Genomic DNA, 13,466 nt, shown 5'->3' with positions numbered 1-13,466 from the left:
ACCCGTGTTTCCCGTTCTTTCCTTTTTCTCTTTAAATTCTTAACCTTAGCGGAGAAGGCCCCTCGGAGGCCCGGTGTTCAGGCCTCAGGGCTCGGAAGCGATGAGTCATCAGGGAGGGAAAGGAGATACCCTCGGCCTCCCCGGGAAACGGAGACGACGCCTCGGACCCCTCCTGCCTCCTCCCCCGTCCCTCACCCCTTCAAATATTGATGGCACCGCGCTGGCAGCCTCCTGGGGTAACCAGGCTGGCCCTGGCAGAGGCAAGGGGAGCTGCAGGCTCAGCCACAGGTAAGAGACTTAAGACGTCTTTCCCTTCTCTCTGTTACCTGCCCTGCTCCGGTGCCCGTGGGTCACGCTTGCCAAGGGCAGAAAAACCCAAGCGCGCGCCCACGGACCGCTGCCCGTGAGGAAGCTCCGCTCCCGCGAGCCTGTGCCGTAGACTTGGCTGATGCTTATCGCCGGGAGCGTGGGCTCTTATGGCAACAGGAGCACAGGTCGCCCTGCTCGTGGGGAGGGGCCGCTGTGCAGCCAGGATGCAGGGATCGATGTCTCCACGCTCCTGGGTCGGCGAAGGAACCCGTTTGGTGTGGGCCCCACCTCCAAAGGTGGCTTATCCACCACATCCTGGTCCACGAGGCCTGTGGCTCCCCGCCCCCAGGGATGGGGCCCACAACGAGCGCAGCGTGTTTTCTGAATTTCCCGGTGGCTCCGTCGGGCCCTGGAGAGTTAGGCAGCCGCTGAGCTCTCCGGTGGGCACCCTTTAATTATGCGCCACGTGGAGGTTCAGAGCCGTTCTATTTATAGTGGGCCTTGAGTTTTTAAAAGCTTATATTTCAGAGTGGGAAGTGAAGTGAATCATTTAAGGGCCCGTAATGAGGCTCAAAATGTGTCTCAATGGAGGTGGAAAGTTGGCCGGCACTTGGAACGGGTCACGTTCTGATCGAGATGGCAAAGGGGCAACGGGGGCACAGACATGAACTCGACATGAACTCGGGATTCGGAAACCTGAGCCTTCTCTCGGTCTGGGTGTGTGCGTGTGTTTTGTGGAGAGGTGGCTACTTATCAGTAGTAAAGATAAAGAAACAAAGGAAATTCAGGAAATTTCATAGAGAGTCAGAAGGTATATAAATATCACACCAAGTCCTGAGATTAGCGGAGCCTCGCTGGCCACCAAGAGGAGGTCTAAGCATTGACGCCTAAGAAACGCGGGGTCCGCACTTGGAGTGGTTCGTTCATCCTGCCGCGGACCGGCGGACCGCGTGTTGGAATTTCTGATAATGTTTCCTCCGCTGGAGAATTCCAAAGAGAGCTGAAGTTACCTAAACTACTGGGCAACATCCCCGTCGCCCTGCAAAGAACCCCGAGGAGGCGACGGCCCACCTTTGGGAGCCGTGACAAGGACACACCTGGGCCCCTGCTGCGCGGGCAGCCTCTCGGGGCCCTAGTGTCTTCACCAGCAAACCGGAGGCCGTGGGAAGTGTACACCCCCCGCAGACGTAATGGCCGGGGACACGGTGCCACCGCTTGTTGAGCGACAGCCCTGGACAGACGCACTTGCTCCACTGCTGTGCCCTGTAAGCAGGCCGCCGTGGCTCGTCCGGCTTACGGAGCTGGCTGCGAGCTGCGTGAGACGGCTGGGAAAATGCGAGAGCGGGCGCTTCTGAGCTGCGCACGGAAACTGCTGTTCAGATGTCCCCTCAGAGACGCCAGCGCCTTTCTCTCGAGCCCCCCACGGGCTGGTTCCTGCCACGGGGATCCGCGGCCCCGGCTCGTACGAATCGTCACCGCCGCTTGGCTCCCCCTCGCTGACCGAGAGCTACGAGCTGCTGCGTCCCGGTCAAGTCCCCCGGCGGGGGGGGGGGGGGCGGCCGACCAAACCCGCGTCGGAGAGACCACCCCACGGGCCAGATAAGCTCCGTGTTTCCTCAGCATCACTTAGGCTTCTTAAAGAGCTGCAAACCGCAAAAGCCGCCTCCTGGGGACATAGATCATCGTAATGGGAACTTTGGAAATAGCGAGGCAGCTGAAATGATGAGCGGAGCAAGTGGGGGGGTTTTGGGTGTGGCCGTCGGTGTTTCCTCTGAGACCTTTCTTGTGAGAAACTGGGAAGTCAGAGCTTATCTCGGCGTCATAAGAAACTCAATCACGTATCCAGTGATTTTTTTTTTTAGCAGCTAGAAAGTCCCTTCACGAATAGGTTTCAGTTTGCTGCGAACATGAACAAGCGCTGGCTTGATTTTAGAGTATTTACCGTCATAGCTTCCTGAGTCCGACAAACCCTCCAGGTTTGAGAAGCAGACGGGTGACGGTATTTCTGTAAGTGACGCCTCCCTCGTCCTCGCTGGTGCTGAGCACGCCACGGGCTCCTGCGCCCTGAGCTCTTTGGACAGAGCAGCTGAAGAGTCAGGACTGCTTTGTTCACCTGCGCAGGGGACAGGAGGAGAGGCAACGCCCGACTGCAGCCGTGGTCCCCCCATGTCACTACTTGTCACTCGGTGTCCCTTCCTCATCGGACTTGGCCATAGAGGGGTTGGCTCTGGCCGTCTCTCCCTGACACACGCAGGTCCGTGGTTGACGATGATTCCCTCAAGGTGGCGGAAGCTGTGGGCACGGGCCGGCGTCACAGACGAGAGCACCGAGCGCCGCCCCAGGTTCTTCCCTTCCCAGGACCTGAGGAGCAGGGCCTCCGTTTCCCTTCCGAGCGACGCTGGGAAATCAGCACGGTCTCACCTAATGGCGCAGGGCATGGACATCTGCGATGGAATAAAGATTCTTTGTGTGTAGACTACGGGGAAGCAGGCAATTTTTTAAAAATGTTTTCTATGGATGGATTGATTTTAGAGAGAAAGGGAGGGAAAGAGAGCGAGAGGGCGAGGAAGGCCCGGCCTGTTGTCCTGCTCATTGATGTAGTCGCTGGCAGTAATTCCTTAGCTATGACACCAAAACACAAGCCTCAAGGGTGAAAATCGACAAGCGGGACTACATCAGACTAAAAAGCTTCCACACAGCAAAGGAAACAGTCAACAGGTCTCCAAGGTAAACGCTAACTAGTCCTCCAGTTAGAGGACTGGGCGGCTCCACTTGTCACGGTTCATCCTGCATTCTCCTGGTGATGGGGCGACCCTCTGTGCTAGCGAATTGGCTTTCCCCAGAGGAAAAACAAACGCCTTGTGTTTTCATGCGTGTGGATAGTTTTGCAACTTGGAGCAAGGTGCCCCCTGAAGTTAGGCCCCTGCCCTCCCGCAGGAACCTGGAAGCTGGGTGCTGGCCCCCTTGATGTTAACGTCGCAAAGGTGGCTCCCAGGCCCTCGAGAAATATGATCCTGCGTCACCCAGCTGGCCGGAGGCCTATTTGTCTTCGGAAGATGAGAGAGCCCTTGTCCACTGTTATTATGATTTTATTTCAAAGGGACGAGATGTGGTTACTTTCTCAAGGTGTTTCTATAAAAAGTTTTGCTGTCTCCCCCCCCCCAAAATTATACTTCTTCTAACTGTTTTTTTAAAAATATATCTTTATTGATTTCAGAGAGAGGAAAGGAGAGAGACAGACAGACAGAAACGTCAATGATGAGAGTGTCATTGGGGATCGAGCCTGCAACCCGGGCATGTGCCCTGACCGGGACTCGAACCCCGATCACCTGGATCCCAGGTCGATGCTCAACCGCTGGGCCACGCCCGGCCGGGCCTAACTGGTTCATTTTAAACTCCATTTAATCAAACATCTGAGTCAACAGGTTTTTAAATCACCACTTACTAGACTGGGTTCTATTATTTTTCGGCCCATTTGTGAGAACAGGCCCGGCTGTCATTCGACATGGGAGCAGGGGCCGCCTCACCCCCGGCCTAACCGTCTCCGTGACCCCGCACCACCCCTCACCACCCGGCGGCTGGCTGCGCAGTTAAACGCGTTTAACCCGGAGCGAGTGATAATAGGTGGTGTGTGTATCATGGGACAAGGTCAGGTTTCCCCCCTCGGCTCAGATCCGCCCGACTGGTTTGGCTGTCGCCACCCCTGAATCTTGATTTTCCACGGGTCAGGTGACGGTGAGTGGCAGCTGGTGGAATTACTGTAAGCGGCGGGGTGCAGAGCCCACCTGGGCAGGAGAAGCTGCTCTTAGGGGGCAGCCACTCTGAAAGGCCACACTCGGCACTGGCTGGAATTTCTTAGTAAGAAATAAACACACGTTCGTGTAAAAGGGCCGGGGCCTCATTGCGCCATGCTATCATGTATCCGGTTCTCGTAGCAAAAGCTTCAAGCAGGGAGCAGGTATTTGGTTACCAATAGCCTTAAAAGACAATATTATGTTTCCAGATTATTTTAGGTTGGGCGTCAGAAAAACGTAGGTATATTCTTTACATTAATTTCCTGGCCGTGAATCACTTTAATTCTTAGTCATTTATAGGGTCCATCAAAAAATTTTTTTGTATTTGTTCCCTTTCAGGTATTAATTCTCTCCCCTCAATACCAACGGTGCCCTTTAATTGAGGCCCCTAGACTTGTGTTGTTAAGGAAGAGTTTTTGTGACTCAGGGCCTTTGTACACGCCCCCCGTCTTCTTCTGTATTTGATGACCTACCTATTAAAGAGTAGTTAGCAATTCATTGAAAGCAATGGAGCGATACTCCGGTCACTCCCAGACAAGAGGTAAAATGTGGCGTATGCCTGACACCCGAGGTCCTGTCTAGGTTTTGTTTCTCCAGATGGATTTTAAGTTTCCTAGGAAAGCACCTGTGTTTTCCACACTCCTGTCCCTCACGAATGACCAGTAAAGTTCCCGAAACGCTGCTTCGCCCAGTAAATGCTGATCAACTACAAGAAGCAGGTCACCGGCCCAGCCCTTCCTGTAAAGAGACGCGGCTCCGAATAGCTAGGAGGTCGAGGTGGGCTTGCACAGCCCAGGTGGAGCAGCAACTGCTCTGCGTTAGGACAAAAAATACGCACGAAGGGTCCTCTGAATGCCCCCGATCGCAGCGCTCCCACTGCTAGGGAACCACGCCCTGCTAGTGTCACAGCGACCTGGGAAGGCCCGGGGAGGGCGAGGGCACTGACGCTCCTGTGCCAATCAGCGAAGGGCACAGACGCCTATTTTAGACTCCCCAGGCCGAGTGTAGAGATAGTTTGTAGTTTCAGTTGGCTAGTTTGATAAACATTCTTCCCGGGATACATGTGTCTTCCCCGAAGCAAGGGCCGGACACAGCACCTTGTGAAAGGCCACTGGTGGAATGCACTCGAAGGGCATCGGTGGTGCCCTGGCCCGTTTGGCTCAGCAGCTAGAGCGTCGGCCCTCAGAGTGAAGGGTCCCAGGTTTGATTTCTGGTCAAGGGCACGTACCTCCGTTGCAGGCTCGAGCCCTGGCCCCGGGGGGCGCTTGCGGGAGGCATCGATGTGTCGATGTTTTTCCCTCTCTCTCTCTCCCTTCCACTCGCTCTGAAAAGCGATGGGAAAAATATCCTCGGGTGAGGATTGAGGGAAAAAAAGCATGGATTTTAACACAAAGGCATTTCCACATGCAGCAGGAAGACCCCCCACGCTGCCCGGGGGCCTGGGGAATGGAGAGCGGTGCTCCTTCACCCGGGGGGCAAGGCCAGCAAGACCCCGGCGGCCAGGCAGGCGGGTTTGATGACAGCGCTGGTCAGTCTGTGGTAGGCGGTCAGTCTCCTGGTAAAGTCCTTAAACCCTAAAACCCTTCATCCGTCATTTGCTCTGCAGGTACCACACTCCTGTTCTGCTAAACTTTCTCTGCAAGTGTCATTGTTTAACCCTTCAAACATTTCCTTGGAGCCCTTCAGAGATTCTGAACAATCCCCTTGGGGCAGAGGGAGCCTGAGCCCGACAGGTGTCCTCGCTGACAACCGGAAACGGGGAATGTCCCCCGGGGAGGAGAGGGGGTCATTCCGGGCCCGAGGAAGCCCCCCGGGGGCCCAGCGCTCCCCGTCCCCCTGGCCGAGACTCAATTGCTCAGGGAAGGCGCGGGGACCCCCCTCCACGCAGCCTGAGGGGGCGAGGCAGGGCTTGCACCTGGCACGGGAGAGCTGTTGTCAAAGCAACGAGGACCACACGGCCTCAAATGCCAACCCCCCCCCCCCCCAAAACACCCAAATTTTTGTTTGCTAGTGGAGCAGAGAGCTAGGGCTGCTCACGTGAGCGTTTCTCGTCCCCCCCCCAATCAGGCTCCCTGATGAGAATCCGCTTTATTTCTCTAACCCCTCTACGGAATGAATGCCAGCCAGGGCTCCGATTTTTTATTTTTATTTTTTTTCCCCTTCCTGTCAAAACGAGGCTGCAGCTGTAACCGCGGGACCAGGAGGTAGTCATGGCGACGGCGGCGCGGGGCGCGGGGCGGGCGCGGGGCGGGCGCGGGGCTGCTCCACCCCCCGCCCCCCGCCCGGCGAGCGGAGGCGCCTCCGTGGGAAGGAGCTGGGCTTTCGCGCCCGCTGACGACGCCCGGTCCCGTTTCTAAGGCCGCTTTGTTCCCGGCCCTGTTTCATTTCACACGCACGGCGAGGGTGCGCGACGCGACGACACGGGGACGTTTTAGAAAATTCTGTTCAGGACCCGCGGCCGGGGGGGGGGGGGGGTTAGGTGCCCCCCGGAAAGGCGCCCACGGGCTCAGGCTCCGCAGAGGCTCGCGCTGGAGCTGGGGACGCCTGCCGCCCAGCGGCGAAGGGGGGGTAACGACGCCCATGCGCGGCCTTTTCGGGGAGCTCTGACGGAGCAGGTTGGGGGCCGCTGTGCGACGCCCGCGCCTCCCCCAGGCCGCTGCCGGGAGCGCGCTCGCGGCTCGGCTCCAAGGTCAGCGCCTCCCGAGCCCCCGACGCCTGCCTTTGATAGGACTCGTCGGCCCCCCCCCCCGGCGCTCCCGCTAGAGATTACATTGTATCCATTCTCGGCGTCTGCAATGTGTCACCTTCCGCCAGACTAAGTAGTTCCTCGGGAGAAAAGTGCTCGCAGCTTTGCGGCTTCTCTGCACCTGTGGCCTTAGCAGGGACGTGGCCGGTTCCCGGTAAACGCTCACCAAATAAGCCAGCTGACCCCCCCCCCCGCTACCGTGCAGCGTCCCCCCGACCCGGGCGCCTCCTTTCTCTCTCTATTCCGCTGGCCTTCTAGCTGCTGCTGCTGGGCGCATGGAGGGGCTGTCCGCGCACGGCCCTGGCGCACGTGGTTCCCCCAGCCTGGGGGAGCGATCCCCCCCTCCCGTTTCACCCGGAGGCCACCGACACGCGGCTGGGCTCTGGGTTCAGAAGTCGCGGTGGACCCTTCCTGCTGCCCTCTGATGGGGTAACACTCCTGTTCCCCGCGCTTTTCTCTGCGGAGACGGCGTGGTCTCCGGGCAGCTGTCACTCAACTCTGCCTCCGCCCACCGTGGCCTGGAAGGCCTTCCGAGGCCCTGGCCACACCCGCTTTTGTTCACTGTGGTGCCTCTAGTGCTGAAAAAAACCACCACCCCTGGCTTAATTTTTAGTTATAATTAAGTCCAATATTTGCTCACAGTGGCATATTTATATTTATTTTTGTTGACATGTAACTGTGTATGCTTAGGGTGCACGATGCGTTGATTTGATATTTATATGTTGCAACAAGATTGCCACTGTAGAGTTACCGCTACCTTGTCACACAGTCATTGCTTTTCTGTGGCGGGAACAGTTAAGATCTAGTCTCTTGGCATCTTTGAAGCTTGCGGTGCGGCATCGGTGTCTGCGATCGCTGTGCTGGGCAGCAGGCCTCCAAGGCTCTCCTACCCACTGGCTGAAGTCTGTACCCTTAAAACCATCTCCCGCAGCCCCAGCCCCAGCCCCTGGCAACCACGGTTCTTCTCTGTTTTTATGGATCTGGCTTTTAAAAATTGCACATGTGATGAGTGAGATGGCGCAGTGCTTGCCTTTCTCGGCCTGCCTTACCCCGCTCAGCCTTACGCCCAGGCTTCACCCCGGGCGACAGGCTCTGACACGTTCCACAAACGTCAGTGCACAAGGGGAGCCACAGCGTCAGTTCGAGACAGGGAGCGTGAGGCACACTTTCGCTTCTCTTGCCACCAGCTAACTCTAGTTAGTGGAAATACTGGTTTAAGTTCAAAGTAATTTTTAAAAAAATTAGTAAATTCTCAGGGAAATATTTAAAAATTCTGCCTTTCTGGTGTTTCCCGATAGATGTGGGCAGCTCACTGCTCCCACAGTGCCTTTGCCTCTCGGGAGCCCTCTTGTGGAAAAGGGTATTAATTCAGGGCAGCGGTTTTAGTAGGTATCCAGGGATTGTCACCCGCGTGGGAAGAAATCCTAAATGTAAAGAAAACCCATTAATATTTCCACGTTTGGCATCACGTCCCATTTCACCCAATGCAGCAGATAGATTTCATTATTGATGACTCCCATTACGAAATTAATTAGGTAAAACACTGGAGTGCTCTAAAAAATGAAAAAGCGGCTCCGCAGAAGAGCCGAAATCCATTTAGTTCGTAAGTCACAATAGAACACACGTCTTCCAGGACTTCACAAGTAGTTTCTACGCGTCTCTTCCATTGTCAGGAGATCCCAAGGTGTGACATGGCCGGTAAAACACCTCCGCTGGAGGAAAGAAAGGCGGCAGTGGCATTTAGTAGGAGGTGATAATGTGCTTTTTGTGTGTCATTGATTCGTTTTAAAATAAGTTTGATTTAGCAACTAGCCTGGAACAATGGATAACCCTGAATATGCTTAAATGTGCTGCAGCGTTGAACAGGTTCTCAGAGCCCCTAAAGGTATGAAGGGGCGAAACACTGGTGTCCGGAGGAGCCAGCCCCAATCTGCGGGGCTCATGCGAGGCTCTGCGGGAGCAAACACTCCCCTGGCAACAAGGACCCGCTTGTTGGCCTCCAGTGCCCCCGGCTGGTTTCGTGGGAGCCTTACCACGGGGGTGCCGCCGTTCCCGTTATTTACAAAAACGAGGCTGGTATCTGCCCCCCAAGCAGGGGGACAGACGGGCTCCCTAAGTCGTGCTTTTGAGTCACAGCGGGGGGCCCCGCCCTGAGTTGCTGACACAGCCCTGGGCACCCGGGCACCGCACCCGTCGCCGGAGGCTGCTCAGGCAGGTGTCCAGATTTCTGAGTGTGGCCGTCTCCGAGTTGTCGCTCCTTCCTTCTCGAATCCCTGCCTTTGGAGACGCCGCTCGGCCTTCTGGCGGGGAACCGCGCGAGCTTTCGTCAGCTGTTGCCTTTTCTGTCCTCAGAGACCTGGTTTAGTACAAAAACTTGCAGCCAGGACCGGCTTAAGTGCCACCTGCGCCCAACCCTGCGACCTTCCAGAGGCCCAGGTCCGCGGGAAGCAGCGGCGGGGAGTAGGGCCTTGGACCCGGTTTTGGGAACGGCCCATAGTCCTGTAGCTTCGAGGCGAAAAGAGGCGCCTGGCTCGCCCTTCCCTCCAGAGGTGGCTGTGAAGGCGTCCGTCGCGTTGGCAGGCATCCCGCCGCCTCCTCTCGCAGTATTTGCCACCAGGACGTCTATGTTGCAGGAAGCCGCACTTCCAAAAAATTGCCATTTCCCAAATTTCGCTCAGATGACTCAGCGGCTGCCTGGGTTTTCAGACACCGATGCCAGCGGCTCTCCTTTCCCCACAGCCCGTCTCTTAAAGGCATGGGCGGGGGCAGGCATTGGCTTCTAGCCCCCTCTCCTGCCCGGGATGTTTTGAATAGGCGGTTAGGGCTCCAGGTACCCGCAGTCTTTTCCGTAACAAAGGCGCAGATTATGTGGGTGGCCTGTGGGTGGGGGCGGAGGGGCGGAGCAGGGGAATCGGGGAGAGGCAGAGGTCAGTAGAAGAACCCGTGCGGGGCCACAAACATCCATTTCTGCATTTCCCCACAGGGGAAAATTGCCGTGGAAAACGAACCCACTTTCCAATAAACGCAGAACCCAAAACCCAATGAAAAACCCAGCTGGAAACGCAGAATATGTTTTCAGTTCTTTGTGCGGCTTCGGGAGTGACAGAGACCAATATTATAGTAAATTATCTCCATATGGGCAGCCTGGGCTTACTATTGGAGCTATTTACTTGTCTTAAAGATTCCTGGGCAGAAAAATAAAAAGAATAGAATCAGGGTCAAAATATATTTAAATTCTCATTGCTACTTAGTTTTCCTTTATTTTAAACATATACAAATTTAGCTTCAGATATATGTGTGGATAGCAAAATACTCAGTATAGATCCTTGCTTTATTTCACTAGGTTATTTCCCTAACTTGCCCTTTTCCCCACATTGTTTTAATGAATATGTTAACTTTCCCCGATTAAAAATCTGGGAAATCATTTTGTGGTGTTTTGTTTTTATTTTATTTTAAATGAGAAGTGTGTTCCACTGACTTTTTTTAACCAAAAATGTATCCTCTACTTATATTCTCTTTGCCCACCTCTGCGCTCCCCGGAGTCCTCGGTTCTCCCGTGTCCGCCCACCATGTCACCTCCTCCGGGGAGGCTTCCCTGGCACCTGCCCGGGTGGAGCCTCGGTCTCTCCTCCGCGTTTTGAATTCCTGCCTGTCTGTCTCCATCGCCTCCCTCGCCAGCTTGTTCTGTGCATGTGTTTCGCTCTCTTCCTAGACGTACGGAGTTAGGCTTCTTTGATAAAGGGACTGTGATACTGTGATATTCATGGGTTTTATTACCCTGCATATTTCCTGATATATAACATTGTTTTTAATATGTGCTCAATAAAGAATAAATGCAAATGTGCAATCGCTTTTGCTTTGTAATAGTTATTACAATGAAAAGTAAATAAATCTTTTAGTGTAATTCATTACTGTATTTTTTTTTTTTAATGAATGTCTTCCCCATTAGATAGTAATGTCACAATCAGGGCCATGTCAGTCTTGTTTACCATTGTAGTATTAGGGTCTGGCACAGAAAGCGCATCAATAAATATTTATTGAATAAGTTAGTATTATTTATTATAAATTAATAACATTATTAATATTATATGAGTCCATAGCACATATATTAAAGCTTTGCATAGAGAAATTGGTATATAAGTTATCAGTAGATATTTCAGGAAAAGAAATAACATTTCATGATGTTTTGAGGATTTGAATAAATTCCTTATTTTAAAAGTCATCAGGAGACTGTGACCACAGGAGGAGATATCCTTCAAGTAATATCTTTATTTTGCTCTAAGTCGAAATATGATGGGAAATCTACCCATGAAACATTTATACGGTGCATATAAATAGGTTGTTAGCAGTAGAAACAGCAGCCAACTGGTTTACCCCGTCAATAGCAATTTAGTAAGATGACCAGTAGATAAAGTAACAAGTAAAATGAGCCATAATTTCAACGGTCACTTCCAGAAGACACCTTGCCATCATTGCATTTAATTGTTTCCTTATTAAATATTTACAGATTTTTTAAAAATAAAGGTCTGCAAATGATCAAGAATTTTTAAAGTGACGTCCCAAGGGAATATATTCAGAGCAGCACATTTTTGAAAGGAAAATAATTCTGAAAATATAGAAATTACAGGCTCTCCATGACTCCGGTGGAAGAGATATAGATGCCACTATTGAGTAATGGACCAGCCACGAGTCATCAGTAGGTCAGTAGGTCACTGCTGCTAATATATTATATACACGTGTCTGTAATGTATTATGCTATGGTCATGTACGTGATACTTGCGCAAATAACTGCGAGCATAGAGCCTCATAATAGCCTTCCAGTAAACATTTAATTTAAAAGATACCATTCCCGCTCCTATTGAGAGTAAATTTGAAAACTAAATTATAAACCCTTTTAAAAAACCTAGTGAAGATTCCTTAATATGAGTAACAGCTAATAGTTACTGAGAATTCACTATGCGCTGTTCAGAGGAATTTACACGCATTTCCTCCTTATTGGACCTTTGTTATGACCTGTGAAGTAGGTAGTATTTTTATTACCGTTTAACTAAAAAGGGGTCTGAGGCCAACGGCGGTTCAATGACAGGGCCTGTCTGCGTCACCAAGGTCAGCAAGCGACAGAGCGAGAGCTTGCGATGCGTGTTGTCCCAGGGATCGCCACCAAACAAACTGCGAGGGTGAGAAACACATCTGGCTGAAGCCTTGGTCAGGACACTCTGAAGAGCGTATTGGAACTCGAGTGCTTCCTGGCATGGCGTCGCGTCAAGCTCCTGGCGTCGTTTGCGTTTCTCACTACTCTCCGTTACCTGACTACCCAGCTGAATTTGCTGGGACGACTCATTGCTCCGGCCACGGGGGACATTTGATTTTGAGATGTTTGCTCTACGGCCTCAAAGGTACAATCGAGTAGCAGGTGTTGAACTGTGGGAGGGAAAATGAGAGGACCCGGGGTCAGTAAGACTCGTTGGAAATTCAGCTCATGTGTTAGCTCTAAGGTTCAAAAGAACGTCTGTGTCCGCGTCTGCGTTTGCGTCTGTCAACCTGCCCGACTGCACTGGCGTTTAGTGGACGCCCCGTTGGCTTTGACATCACGCACGTAGCCGTTTCCGTGTGCCGATCCCTCAACCTGAGATGACAGAAGATGGGACTGATTTCAAGGACACGGGCATTTTGTGACCTAAATTAGGAGGCGTCTGGTGGGAAGCAACTGAACAAAAGTGCCGTGAGAAATGGGAGTGTAATTTGAGCCACAGAGCTTTTGTAATAGAAAAAGCTCAGACTTTGGTGTCAGGACGACCTGACTAAAATGACTCTCTATTTAATGACTCTCACCTCCAGAAAACGCCCCACCCGTTCTGCTCTACTTTTTACCTACCTAGGGACGGGTTCAGTTGTCCGTTTCTCTTCTCTTACAAAGAACTTACCGAGCTCTGAAATTTAGCTCATTTAACGTTTTTGTGTCTTAACTTCCTCGCGGGTGTAAAAACCATAATTTTTGTAGTTCACCAGTCGTTTCTTTTTAATTATTCTTTCTGCTTTTACAAACACGAAACTGATCTTCATTTTCAATGTTGTGTTTTTTAGCTGTAGGATTCTCCTTTAATCACTTTTCTGCATTGTTAATTTTTTTGGCTAAAATTTCCTCTCTGTTCATGCTTATTGGTTACCACTCCCCCTGAACCATTAACATGATTCTAATAGTGATCTTACAGTTCTCATTTGTTAATTCTAGTCGGCGTGGCCCTTCCTATAATCCCGAGTCCGGGAGGGGCTACAGTTTGGGTAAATTTCGGGACACAACTGTAGCTAATTCGAGAGTCCAGTTAGGCCTCTCCCTCGAGCAGGACTTGGGGTTTAAGTGCAATAAAATTCCCGAGGGCTCTGGAGTTCTGCTTCTCAGGTCACCAGAAAGCTCGCTCTGCACTGGAGCCCGGCTGTCATCGCCCCAGAGACCCCTCTCTCCCTGTTCCCTTTCCCTGCTCGTAGCCCTGCCGAGCCCTGTCACGCACTCGGGGCCGTCGCCGTGAGCTTGGAGCCATCCCTTTTAGCTCTTCGCTCGGCCTTTGCTCTGGGTCCTGGGGAGGCTCCCCCGGGAAAACGCTGGCAGGTGGCGCAGG

The sequence above is a fragment of the Miniopterus natalensis genome, chromosome 19, assembly GCF_054644295.1.
Source record: "Miniopterus natalensis isolate mMinNat1 chromosome 19, mMinNat1.hap1, whole genome shotgun sequence".
Classification (NCBI taxonomy): domain Eukaryota; kingdom Metazoa; phylum Chordata; class Mammalia; order Chiroptera; family Miniopteridae; genus Miniopterus; species Miniopterus natalensis.
Note: the sequence above shows the minus strand (reverse complement) of the source record.